Source organism: Coloeus monedula (genome assembly GCF_965178545.1).
Source record: "Coloeus monedula genome assembly, chromosome: Z".
In the NCBI taxonomy this organism is placed as follows: Eukaryota; Metazoa; Chordata; class Aves; order Passeriformes; family Corvidae; genus Coloeus; species Coloeus monedula.
Window position 1 is genome coordinate 80,453,843 of NC_138822.1, and position 13,167 is coordinate 80,467,009.

Sequence of the window (13,167 nt, forward strand, 5' to 3'; positions counted from 1 at the left end):
TTGCTTCTTTTATTCCTTGTCTACCACAACTTCTCCAAAGTTTCAGCTTCTTTAAAACTGCTTCTGTTTGTACCCAGGACAACATCGATGCTGAGGAAAAGCTGGGTTCAATGGAATGAAGCGCAAAGTATGATTCTCCTTCTGAAGGCAGAGATTATTTGAAGAGTGTCTCAAGCTAAGAAGGTGGACAAAAAGGCAGTACTGAGGTCCCAGGGCTTCTTTGTAGTAAAATTGAAGACTGCATCTTTGCATGTTTAGAAAGGAGTAGGCTGGGAGTGACCTCTCTGTTTGATCAGCCCTGGTTCACTGGATTCATGACCTGAACCTTAGCTGGATGCTGTTGCCTTTGACTGCAGTGATGGCAGACACATGCAACACTAGGATACAGAAGAGAGAAGAGTTTAAAAATAAAAGCAACAACAACAAAACTGCCAAAAACATCATATATGAAAAAATGAGGGAAAAAATGGGAGCAGAAGAAATACAGATGGAGAGTGGCCTGGAAGGTAGAGGGGAACAGCAAAATGCAGGGACAGTGGGAGTTGTCATTTGAATGAGGCCAAGAGGAGAGATGAGGATATGAAAAGAGACTGCAAGATGCCAATCTGTAAGCAGAGGAATTAGGTGCAAGAGCCATGAAAAGTAGCTATTGATCTACAATGAGAGTCATCCACATCAGTAAAGTGGAAGCAGAAGAGGACTAAGTAGATGAAGAGAGAAAGATAGATCAAGAAAATTGAGACCAGAAAAATCACTTTTTGGTTTAGCTCAGGCCAGGAGGTCACTAATGGCTTTGGCCAGGTAGCTTTCAGCAGAGAGAACGAGTTGTGAGCCAGCAGAGAGGTGATCAAAGGGGAAAGCAGGAGGAGCAGAACTCAAGGCAAAATGAGGCATACTTTGGCATTTTGGAGAACAGGGATGGAGGGGCAGGAAGGCAGTGGGGAGGGGGCTTAAAAGGCAAATGGAAGGTGCAGGACAGCAGGGCAGCACTGAGCGATGCTGGTGCAGAGCCATCCTCAGGCATTGCTGCCTTGGAACAGCTTTCTGTTCCTTTGTTTCTTTTCACATCCCCAAGACTCCCTCTCACTGGAAAAAAAACCCAAAAAAAGTCAAACAAACAGAAAAAAAAGAGGAAATTATGACTAGAAAAGCAGGAAAATTAATGGCATCAAGCAGAGTAAAGCACTGTCACGGCCCAGAGCTCTGTCCTGTAATAAGTGAGTGGCCCAGATGTCAAAAGGGTTAGGCCATTCCCTGCTGACACAGACAGGCTCCTGAGAGGGAAAAACATTTTGTCCTCATTTACAGCATGCTGGAACGGGAGAGGGGGAGAAGGAAACGAGGTGGAAGATAACTGAGAAGTAAATTGATTTACATTTAAATGTTATGTTTTTATTACTATTTTTTCCCACTCCATGTGAAATCTCATCCTTTAAACTAGACAAACCAGGGTAAACTATTTTTTATAGTATGAAAAAAAATGATTGACATTCTGAGGTAATACTTTTTAAATTCCTCCAATTAAACAAAGCGAATTTAATTTTAAGTTTAATTAAAAGGAAATTTAATTAGAAAGAAGATTAAATTTTAATTAAATTTCTCCAAAATCCTTATCCTTGCCTTTACTGCTAATATTTCTCTCGGAACCAAATCCCTTTTTAATATTCTTAAATTCTATTCTAGTAAACTTCCCTTTTATATTAAAATTATATCTGCCTGGATGTACTCGCTACCAGAAAAAAAAAAAAAAATCATTGCCTCTTTTAAAATACTTGAAGAGTACACCTGAGACATAGAGTAACTCAAGAGCGACCAGTGGAACATTTGGATATGCTCTGAGTGCGACACCACTAAATTAACCCGCCTGCTGCTGAACACTCTGCAGGCAGGGAACCATCTGTGTGTCACCAGACACTCCTTTCCTGCCTGCAGCTCTCTGCTGCTCAGCACACCCGTGATGTTTGTACTGCTCAGCATTTCCTGTGCTCTGCTGGTGCATCCAGTTTTCTCCTCTTCTGCAGAGATTTTTTTTGGTTTTATGCTTGTTTGTTTGCTTTGTTATGTTTGTTATGTTTTATTTGGTTTTTTTTTCATAGAATGGTTTGGGTTGGAAGGCACTTTAATGATCATCCAGTTCCAATCCCCCTGCCATGGGCAGAGATGCCTTCCACTAGACCAGGTTGCTCCAAGCCTCATCCCTCATCCAACCTGACCTTGGACACTTCCAGGGATGGAGCAGCCACAGCCTCTCTGGGCAGTCTGTGCCAGGGCCTCACCACCTTCACAGGGAAGAATTTCTTCCCAGTATCTAATCTAAACCTGCCCTCTTTCAGTTTGAAGCTGTTCTACTGTGTCCCATCACTAAGGACCCTTTCAAAACTCCCTCTCCAGCTCTCTTGGAGCCCCCTTCTGCACTAGAAGGGGCTCTAAGGTCTCCCTAGAGCCTTCTCTTCTCCAGGCTGAATAGCCCCAGCTCTCTCAACTCCTCTCTTTTCCGTCTGCTCTAGTCTGCTAGAGAGGTTTGCCTCAGTCACAGCACCCACAATGCACTGAGTCAAAACTGTCTTTTGCTTTCCCTCTATTCCTGTGACATCAACTCCAGTCTCCAGAGCAGACAAAATTGTCTGGTGCCATAACGCTTCGGTAAAGGCTCGCAAATCTCTGTTTGCTGGGTGCTGCCGCAGGAGGCAGCTGGAGCACCAATGTACCCACTTTGCCACCAGACTGTCCCACTGAATCTCCTAGCATGCATCTCCTGTGCACAACCCACTGCTGTGCCACAGCAGGGACTGGACACCCCCCAGCAGACACAGACTGGAGGCAGCCATAGCAAGGCAATGCTTGTCCCGAGCTATGCTCTCTCACTTTCAATTTTGTTCTTTTCCCAGCAAAGGCAACCACATCCCATTTCAACAACCAGGTGAAAGGTGAGCTGGATGTTCTGGGAAGAGGACAGGCAAGACGGCACTTAGTGTGACTTTCCAGAGCATCCCTGCCAATCACCCCCTGATACTGAGGTGAGGTAAGCTGTCACAGCTTCTGTCCACTCCTGTGACCCCACAGCCCAGCACAGTCTAGTGGGTCCAGCACAGGGTGACAGCGTGGCAAAATTGCTGTGAAACTGCATCAGCCTGAGGTTTGTGCTGGGGCCAAAGGGTGGGAGGATGAGGAGGATGCCAGCCAGCACTGGCCCTGGAGCTGTGGTCAGGGTTTCTGTCCCCAGGACCTTCCACATTCATTTTGATTATGTGACCCATCATCCCTTAGAAAAAAACATGTTTATTTTAGCATGTTGTCATGGTGACCACTAGTCTTGCCAACAGATACCGACTTGCAAAGCATCGTTATTTTTGTAGCTATTCTTACAGGTGAAATCTCACCAGCTGTACTCATCTGCCTGCCCCAGCATCTCTTCTTTACAGGAGTCAGGATCAGACACCTCAGAAATTCCATAACACGCCATTTACAAAATCCTGACCACAGACGAGGTTTTGTCTACATACCTGCCAACTAGAAAAGTCACACACCCACTTTAAAAAAAAATACTGCAAATGTCTATGTCCATGAAACTCAATTTTTCTTCTTTTTTCAAACAACAACCTGCATAGGATGCTGAGTGGCACTGCAGAGTATTCAGCAAACTTTTGACAGACCAGTCACAGAAAACATTTTGCAGGATTCATAGAGCTCATTTACTTTTTGAGGGAATCCAAACAAAATGCAACTTCCCTGCTAAAATTAAAGCAGTTTTACATTACAAGGATATCCAATAAGATGCAATTTCCCTGCTGATATTAAAGAGGAATTCCCAGGAGATGCTGTGTGTGCAAGGCCAGTCCCAAATGTCTCACTTGCAGCAGAGCTCTCATAGTCCCATATACCACACTCTGCATCTTTAGAAATCCTCTAATGACTACCTGCCTACTTGGGCCACTTCTCTTCTAGTTGTTGACATTTCTGAGGTCAGTCAGGTTATTTCTGAACAGCAGTCTTGGGTTTTTTTGGGGGTATTTTTTTTATTAAATAATCTTTCCATGTTCCCTTACCTTAAAGTCATCTATTTTGTCTCTGAGGGCATCGTGCTCACCTTCTGATCTTCATGCTCTCCATGTCTCTCTCCCACACACTGCAAAAGTCAGCAGGAGCTGACCTTTCTCCTCACCAGCTGTCTGACCTGGCTGGCGTTCCTGAACAGCGGAATTATTGCCTTGTGGGGCTTTTCTATTTGTCTTCCCCATCTATCTTAAAAATAAACATGGACCAAATGACAAAAACTCATACACTACCAGTCTGTGCTGCAGGCAGTTACACAGTTACAGTGATTGGAAAACACATGGAGCAGGGATTGATTAAAATATGACGGGCCAATGGCATTATGCATCTTATTTCCTTCACAGATGTAGTCCTAAAAGTATTCTAGGACAGGCTTGAGAACATGGTGATAATCTTTTATTTATAGTGATTAAATTGTTAGCATGATGAAAATTTATATCCTTGTTTCTGAGTGCCACTGCTCATTTCCAAAATCTCTTTTTTGGGCGGAAGATATTTTTATTACTAGCTTCACTTACAGTAGGATCAACACAGATGAGGTCTAATAGGCAATGCTAAGATATAAATAGGAATGCAAACAGGTAAAGAAAATAACATTATCACACTTTTTAAGTGAGAAACTGAGGTATAGAGAAATCAGCTGTGGGTATCAACTACCTGGAAGTGCTCTCTCCAGTTAATTTAAAGAGTTCCACAAAATTCACCTGGAAAATCTGTTGTAAAACAGTGAGTTCAATCTTGATTTTCAGAATCCTAGATCATTACCTCAAGAAAAAATAATCCCATTTTAGCTGCAAAACAAAATTAAGAGATAAGACAGAATATTTGTATTGCCAATGGAAATGCTTGGATAAATATGATACCACCTAGATGATGAAATATGACACTGTCTAGATATGTTGGATAAAATCATTACACCATGATTCAAAAATGCAGCAGAAGAAGATAGCAGATGCTTATGCTCATCACTTCATTAGATGTTCTTTCTGAGAACATGGTCTGAGCCACGTTTTTAGCCAGTGGGTTTTGTGACACTGAGCTGGGAACTCTTCAAACATTGGTGCTGTGTTATGGTAAGCTGTGTCTCATGATGTCTTGCTGTTTGAGAAGGTAAGACCTTGAAACAAATCACAAAAATAGACATGAAACTGACAGTAAAAGCCCAAGAGCATGGTGGATTTGGACTTTTCCAGGTGATATACCCAATCTGTAGAACAGAATTTGTCTGCAGAGGAGAAGGGATACAGGCAGTGCTGGACTGCATGAAGCCAGTGGTCAATTTGATCCAGTATGCCACCTGATAGGGATCAAGGAGGCATCAGAAGAAGCTTCAAGACACTTCTCTGATGAGGGAACTTTCCTGCTTCCCCATAGAAGGTTAAGGTCTTCTCAGTCCTGATGTATAAGGATTTATCTCCGTTCTCTTGCTCCTGTGGAAAGAAAACTGTTCTTTACCGTTTAGAGTATTCTGCAGACTATCTGGTGAGTAAGGAGCTTTCATCACAGAGACACAAAAATAGAGAGAGTTTTATGGGGTGTGTTTCATTCCTGTTGGGTGCCCACCAGCCATGACTACTGCCCTTTGGGCCACACAATCAACCTCCTCACTCATGAAGATGAATGTCGTATCAGCCCTGCAGTAAGCCATCATCTATTCTTGAGAAACAAAGAGAGTATATAGCATGACCTTCCTTGAAATATTGGATCTATTTACACGGGTTTGCGTGGACCACATTACTTATGAGTCACCAAGGGGAAACTGAGCTCCTTGTAGATAAAGCGATCAGTGCAAACCACTGTAAATAAATCTGAAATTTCTATGAAGGTCGCACTGTGTCTGATTTATACTTCAGCACCCTATGAAATAATGTTGACCAGGTAAGTGGTTTTCAATTATTTTTTTTTTTTTTTATTCACGTAAGAAAAGGGAAAAAAACACCCCTTTTTTGTAGGATAAGGGACTGCTCTATTTTAAAGTGTATCTGGTTAGAGAGATGACACATGCTCAGGAAGTAAGTTATTGTCTGGCATAAGGCTAAATGTTCCTGGACCTGATTCTGCCACCCAAACTAACCAGGATGACTTGAATGGGCATACAGGGCAGAGTCAAACCCAGCAGCAGCCACAGATGATCCTTAGACAGTTTGAAGCACCATTTTCCTGATTAATCTATACCTTTATTTTCATTATTAATCCCAGTATAGGTCAAGCCTGAGTGAAACTTCTGTATCACTAAGGCAGGAGCTATCATTAGCACAGGCATTTGGTCTTGCAAGGCAAGAAATGCTCCAGTGGCCATAGTATGGGAGTGGAAGTCAGGAATGTTGCTTTTGTCATTAATTTGCTTTGTGACCAGTTTGACTTCCCCTTCCACCTTTCATCTGACCCGTCTGTTAAAGCAGGCGAGCCCCTGGTATTGGAAGAGACTAATTGATGCAATTAGGAGCAATAACATGAGGACTCCATTTCAGGTTCAGGGATATTGATAGGCTTTCTACTTGCTGCCCATAATGTCACTGGAAGGTAAAAACGGTATCTAGTAAGTGAATTTGATCACCTTGTATGTCCTTCTGAGCCCCAAAATGCAAATTTTAGTGTTCTAAATAGGGTAAAATAAAAATAATTTTAGAGCACCTAAGGTTAGCACAGGAAGAAAAATATTTTGACAACTACAGCAAGGTTGAACTTGCCTGGCCTGTTACTCATTCTCAGAGAAGTAAGTTATACGTAACACAGTAGAAAGTCAAGATTCAGGAAGATTGAGAGGTTCTTCAGAGACACTAAGCAGCCTCGGTGATCACAGCAGATGAACTTCAAATCTGGCAAGAACAATGGTGCTCTCTGGAAAAGGAGAAAATTTGAGTTACTTCGTGACTTCCATAACTTCAGGGAAACATGTTTTCTTTAAAATTTCCCGGAAAATATGTGCAGTGCTCAAACTTCAGCCCAGTTTTTAATGTTCTTAATAAAATGGCCTGAGTTAGAAGCTGATCTGAAGAACAGCCTTCCAGGGAGTCTGGCTACAATAAGGTTTTTCTAAACCAGACTGAGACTCTAAAAACAAATTGGTTAATTTAAACCTGACTGGGACCAGCCTTTTGCCAGCCTCAGCAGTTCTGCCACACCTCAGGACCTTTTATCAAATCTATGCCTCAGCAAATTTAAATGCTAGTTTAACTGCTGTTGTTAGTTAAATGACAGTTAATTACATCCTTGTAGCTCAGATTAATCGCTTTAGCATATGAGTAGCTTACACATTGGACAGGATGTATCAGAAATGTCTCTGGGAAAGCTGAGTCAGAGCAGCAGTTTTCCCTTTGCTGTAAAACCACCCTTCTGCCCTACTAAGGGCAAACCTGAGCACCCATCAGCCCTCCAGTGCCATCCTCAGGCACAGGAGGTGTCTCAGCTGGGCTGGTCACTGCCTTCTCAGGGAAAGGATTGAACACAGCCACAGGACTGGCAAAAACACTGGAACAGGTTCCCTGAAGAGGTGATAGATGCCACATCCCTTGAAACCCTCAAGGTTAGGTTGGATGGGGCTCTGAGCAGCCTGGTCTAGATGAAGATGTCCCTGGTCATCACAGAGGTGTTGGACGAGATGACCTCTAAATGTCCCTTCCAACCCAAACTGTGCTTTGATTCTATAGGATTGGAGACTAAAAAACTGATAAAGTAGAATGATCACATTAAACAGGTGGGGTTTTTTGCTCCTATTATTAACACCATTATGATTGTGTCAGTTCTTCTCACAAGTACCAGGCAGGAAGAAACCCCAATTTGTCCCAGTCCCTGTGTAAACTCAAATCCACATCCTACAAAACTGCCACTTAAACTTTACAGTTGAATTACATCAAGTGATTGCTATTTAATTTGAGTGTAATGGCTTTAGAGTAATTGCACTGCAAAATCATCTATGCAAAATATTAATTCATCTTTTTATTTATTTCATTTGGCAGTTGGTTTTGCTGCCTTCTCTTCACCTGGATTTATCAGTAGTCTGGCGACCCTCAAAGACCATTTGAGAAGTGGTACAGCCTTGGCAAGGGCTAAATCCTAGCAGAAGACTCTCTGAAACTCACTGTAATGCTCTCTCATTCTGTTGCTCCACAGACCCTGCTTCACCATCTGCCTCGCGAATGAGATTTTTTGTTGCTGTATTTCACAGGTTTAAAAATATGGTTATTATGATCCATAAACCAGCTTTCACAGAGATTATGAATTAAGTCCCAAATATTGTACCGATGTGCTTTGTGAAATATATCTCCAACGTCAGAGCATTGATGCTGTTATGACCCATCTGCATAATATTATCTCAGAGTACTTAAAGGCCTCAAGTTTTGTATTTGCTGCAGGGGATGGGGGAAGTTTTGTTTTGTTATCCCTCGTAGCAACTCGAGAAGTAAAACCTGAAGCCTTAAAGTCAGGTGGGTGAGATAAATTGAAACGGATCTTATTGCTCCCAAACACTCTCCTGGAAACAATGGCATCTTGACATTTTATCAGTCACTCATGCGGTCATTCTCAGCGGTATCAGCCAGAGCTTGAAGGATAGAGCCGTAAAGAAAGGATTGTCAGCCATAAACATTCCTCAAAACCATGAAAGCCACAAATGAAAGCTTAAGTAATGGAGGACGGAATACCCTTGATATTTCAACAATTACCTGCAACAACAGGCTTTGTTCAGAGCCCTGGCCATTTTTTCAAAAGCCTTTAGTTGTCATGGCCAGAATAGGATAGGGGGGAAAAAAGGAAAAAAAAAAAAAAAAAAAAAAGAAAGAAAAATGGAAAAAAGAAAAAGAGAGAATGAGAAAAAGAGAAGAATCAAAAGCTCTGATGTGAAAAGATAAACTTGAGTGGCTGCATATATGAGGAAGTTTATGGAAATTTTTCATTTTTTTAAAAATCAAGATTTATTGCCAGACAGTAGAATTATTAGGCTTGTAGTGAGATACTTCTTTTTTTTTTTCTTTTTTCTCTGAGAGATCATTAGAAAGACATTCATGCTGCTGAGCTGTTACCTCTCTGGTCATTTCGGATGTCAAATTATAGAAGAAAAAAATGACACTTGCAAGCATATGGCAATTTGAAAGAGCTTCAGTAACAGGCAGAAGCAAGAAAGTGGAAAAACAAAAGTGAATTCAACTTCATTACACTTCGGGAAAAATATCATATACATGTGCAGGATTTAAAAAAAAAGAAATCTAGTTTTAAATAGTCTTTGTGCCAATATTTTAGCAATTTAGAGCTCATAGAAACAAAGTAAAATGTAGTGCTTGGTATCCGAGTCAACCCAAACTCTGGAGGCAGCAAACATGAAAGGTTAAATGCTCTAGAAATTGCATTTGTAGAGTTTCTCAACTTAGGAGATTAATAGTTACTCAAAGCAATGGATAAATATTAGTAAAGGACCATTAGCAGGGAAAAACACATCAGTGAATCAGAGCTCCCCAGCTTATCAGATCAATTTTAAACAGGTTTACCTTGGACTTTTCCAGCACCTTAATGAGGAACAAATAGGTTTTTTACCCCTTTTTGTTTCCTGAGATTTTGTTGACTTTCTGTTGTTCAGTATATCCAACCATTAATATAAATGGGTCAGTGGCATAAGAGTGTTAATTTTCCTTGCAGGTTCCTGAATACTGTAATTTTATGAAAGTTCCCTTTTATTACTCTGATCATGGTCACCAAAAGTTTAAGAACAAATGAGTCACTGTTGTTTAATGTTTCTTACAAAGGAAGAAGAGACAAACAATGAATATAAACAAATCCAGAAACAGGAGATTAGCTTTTTTTTTCCTTTTTTATATATACATATATATACATAGACAATAATGTAAACAGCTAAGCTGGAGTTTGTACACTGGCATGAGTAAACCTGTGGCCCAAAAGAAAAGAATCATACCCTGTGTTTGCAACAAATATTGAATGAGGCAATTGTATAGGAAAGCTCTGTTTTAACTTTTAGATATCTGGAACGTTTTAAAAAACAAAACAAAATGAAACCAAACCAACCAACCAAAAATCACAAAAACAAACAAACAAACAAACAAACAAAAAGAAAAAAAGGAGAGTGATGGAGAGTGATATTTAAAATACAGTTCTTGCTAAAACAACAGAACACACTTATTATACTTTATTAATGGTAGAGCAGAGAGCACAGCAGGCACTCCCTGTTTTAACTGCTCACTTGCTCATGTAGAAACCTGAGTTCATTCAAAGTACTCCAGGACATGCCCGTGGTCCCTCACTGCCACTCCAAAAAAACTGCAGGCTCGCATAAATCCTAGTCCATTTCTGACATGGTGATGTGGATTTCTTAAACACCCAAGATTGTCTCAGATGATTCAAAACACCCAGGGGAAAGAAAGTGGAATTAACTTGGAGAGCGAAACATTCTAAGACATGCAGACATCTGCCTCTGGGCGAGCTATCTCGTTGACTATTGACTTCTGTGGGCTTCAAATGACATTTGGCACCTAAATGCTTCTGCAGAGCTGACTACAGGATCTTTTTCCCTGGGGTAGCTCTGTCTGGAGTTCATAACATTGCTCTGCAACCTGGGGGTTGGGTTTTGCTCCTGACCAGTTGAGTAAATCTTGATGATCCATTAGCCACCTTTGCTTTCATTTGGCATTGTATGAGTTTGGTGTATTTAAACCACTGCCTGCAAGGGCTGAATTTCTCTATGCCACTGTAAATGGAGCCCAGATTCCTTTGGACACTGTCAAAGGCTGAGGTAACAGGTTAGCTTCCACAGCCTTCGGATACAGTTTGTCATTTTGGAAGGGTGCTGGCAGATGTTTATGCCCTGAGGTGTCTGTGAGATGGAAAGTAGTTACATTGTGGACCTGTAAAGTTTCTCATGGAGAAACTTGCCCCCACCTCCATCAGCACTCGTATGTGTCCTGGAGGAGGGACATCATGCAATCCCCTTCTACCCATGGACCTCACAGGCCAGGGACAGCGGCTCATCCTCCTCCCTTAATTTCCTGGCCGTATAAACCTGTCAGGATCCTACAAAAGTCTTACTTTACATAAACCATAACTTCTCACCAAAAAATCCTAACAGGTTTTGACATCAGCAGTTCTTTTATACATAATTTTGACGTAGAAGGTCTAACAGGATAATTCAGAAATCTGTTTATACCAATTGCAGCTGACATGCAGATGAAGCTGTCTTTATACATTTTTTCTTACAATCAGCACTGTCTGAATTCTGCAAATTATCTTAGCAAGTTTAGAAGTTTTCTAAACTGGATTTCTTTTGGATTCATATATTCATCCCATTTTCATGACAAAAAAAGTTTATTTTTGTGTGAATACTTCACACTTTTATAGGGGAAAGAACAGAGTTACCACGAGGTTAAATGTTGCAGTATAGGTCTGAGCAAGTTGAAATACAAAGCAACACTTCTACTTCCTCCAATGAAATATGCATTTCATCTTCCATGAAGACTTGTTTCTTGCTAGTCTCTGTCAGCAGGAGCCATCAACATAACAGTGTTTTGCTGACCTGTGAAAGAGCTTCTGGTAACCACTACTCAAGAGCTCCATTAGGATGGAATCATTTAAGCTGATTCTGTAACAATGTGAAACTTTTGTAAAATGAGGTTAGGAGGTTGATGCATTTTATATAACCAAATGCAACCATTTTGGGCCTGAACTTGTGAGCTGCTGAATAGTCTCAGCTTCCATTAACATCACAGACATGCTCAGCATTTTATGAGATCAATACCAATGAAATCTAAAATCTTAAGATAATGTTTTAGTTACAGTAATAGCAGTGAAAGTGCATAAGAATTTGAAGGCATTTCCAAAATAAAAGAAACAAAACCCGTAGCATGTTTACTTGTTACTGATGACAGTTTCTAGTTAATTTTTTTCTTTGTTTTTCTTTGCCCTGCCTTACCTTCCTGTGTCCTTAATTGGGAATAGCTCCTAGAATACATAGTAAAGCTAATCTAATTCATGACTTAATATATTTTTGACACTGTTCCTCAACCAATGAGCAAGCATATCAATTTATTAATAATTACTTGGGAAGTTCTAGTTTTTAATGAGTACAACATAACACAGTCAGCCCATTAAATGCAAATGAAAGGGCCAGTAACAAATGTAGATGCAGATCAGAAATCTAGCCTAAAAAGGATGAATTCCAGTTCCCTGGGGTTTTTCTCAGGAAAGTTTATAATTTAGTCACACATATAAATATACTGAACACTGTTGCAAACCTTGTTGAGTCCAGTTGCATCTAACAGGAGGCAAGTTCCACAGCCATATTCCTCTAATATATACAAATTTTGTCACCTTTTTCAGGCTAAATATATTAATTTCTAGTTTATCCCTATAAAAAAGATCTTGGTGATACCATTAATGCCTATGGCATCTGAACCCATAGAGGTTTTAAGTCTTTTTCTGGAAGATGTTCAAGATCCTCCATTCCTACTGACTACAGAGACCTGAACAGAGTCCACCAGCAGGATCAGAGCTAGGATACCTCCAAAAATTCCATCAGTGCAAGTAGAAACAGCACTGCTAAGAAGCAGGTAAAATTATAGTTTGTGGGAAGTTATAAACCATTTCCCAAAAATATCCTTTCATCTTGAAACTTCTAGTACTTGAACACAGAGATCCCTCCTCTTTCTCAGGCTATTTATCATTTTTAGAGGCTATAAATTATACACACCGAGCACCAATTTTATACACCAACAACCATAACAATGCAGTTGCAAAACAGAACACTCTGAAGGGTATGTTCCCCTTTCAAAAAGGATAAGGAAGAATAATAATGCAATGCCTAGGTCTGCAGTAACATTTTCCATTCAAGGATCTCAAACTGTTATAAAGGAGCCATTAACCTCATTAAACACCTGTGAGACAGGAATCTAGCCATTATCTTCACTGCTTTCCATGAAGAGGAAGAGCAGGGAGGGTATCCTAATGTTTGTGCACCTTAAGGGTAAGTTTTACAAATGTTTTCCACTTTTGCTATGACTGGTTCAACTCCATCAGTTTTAAGCAAATTCAGGAGCAATATATTGATTGTTCAGAGCCAAGACAGATTACATGATATATAACATGCTGACAACAATGCAGGATAGATCAGGCTCC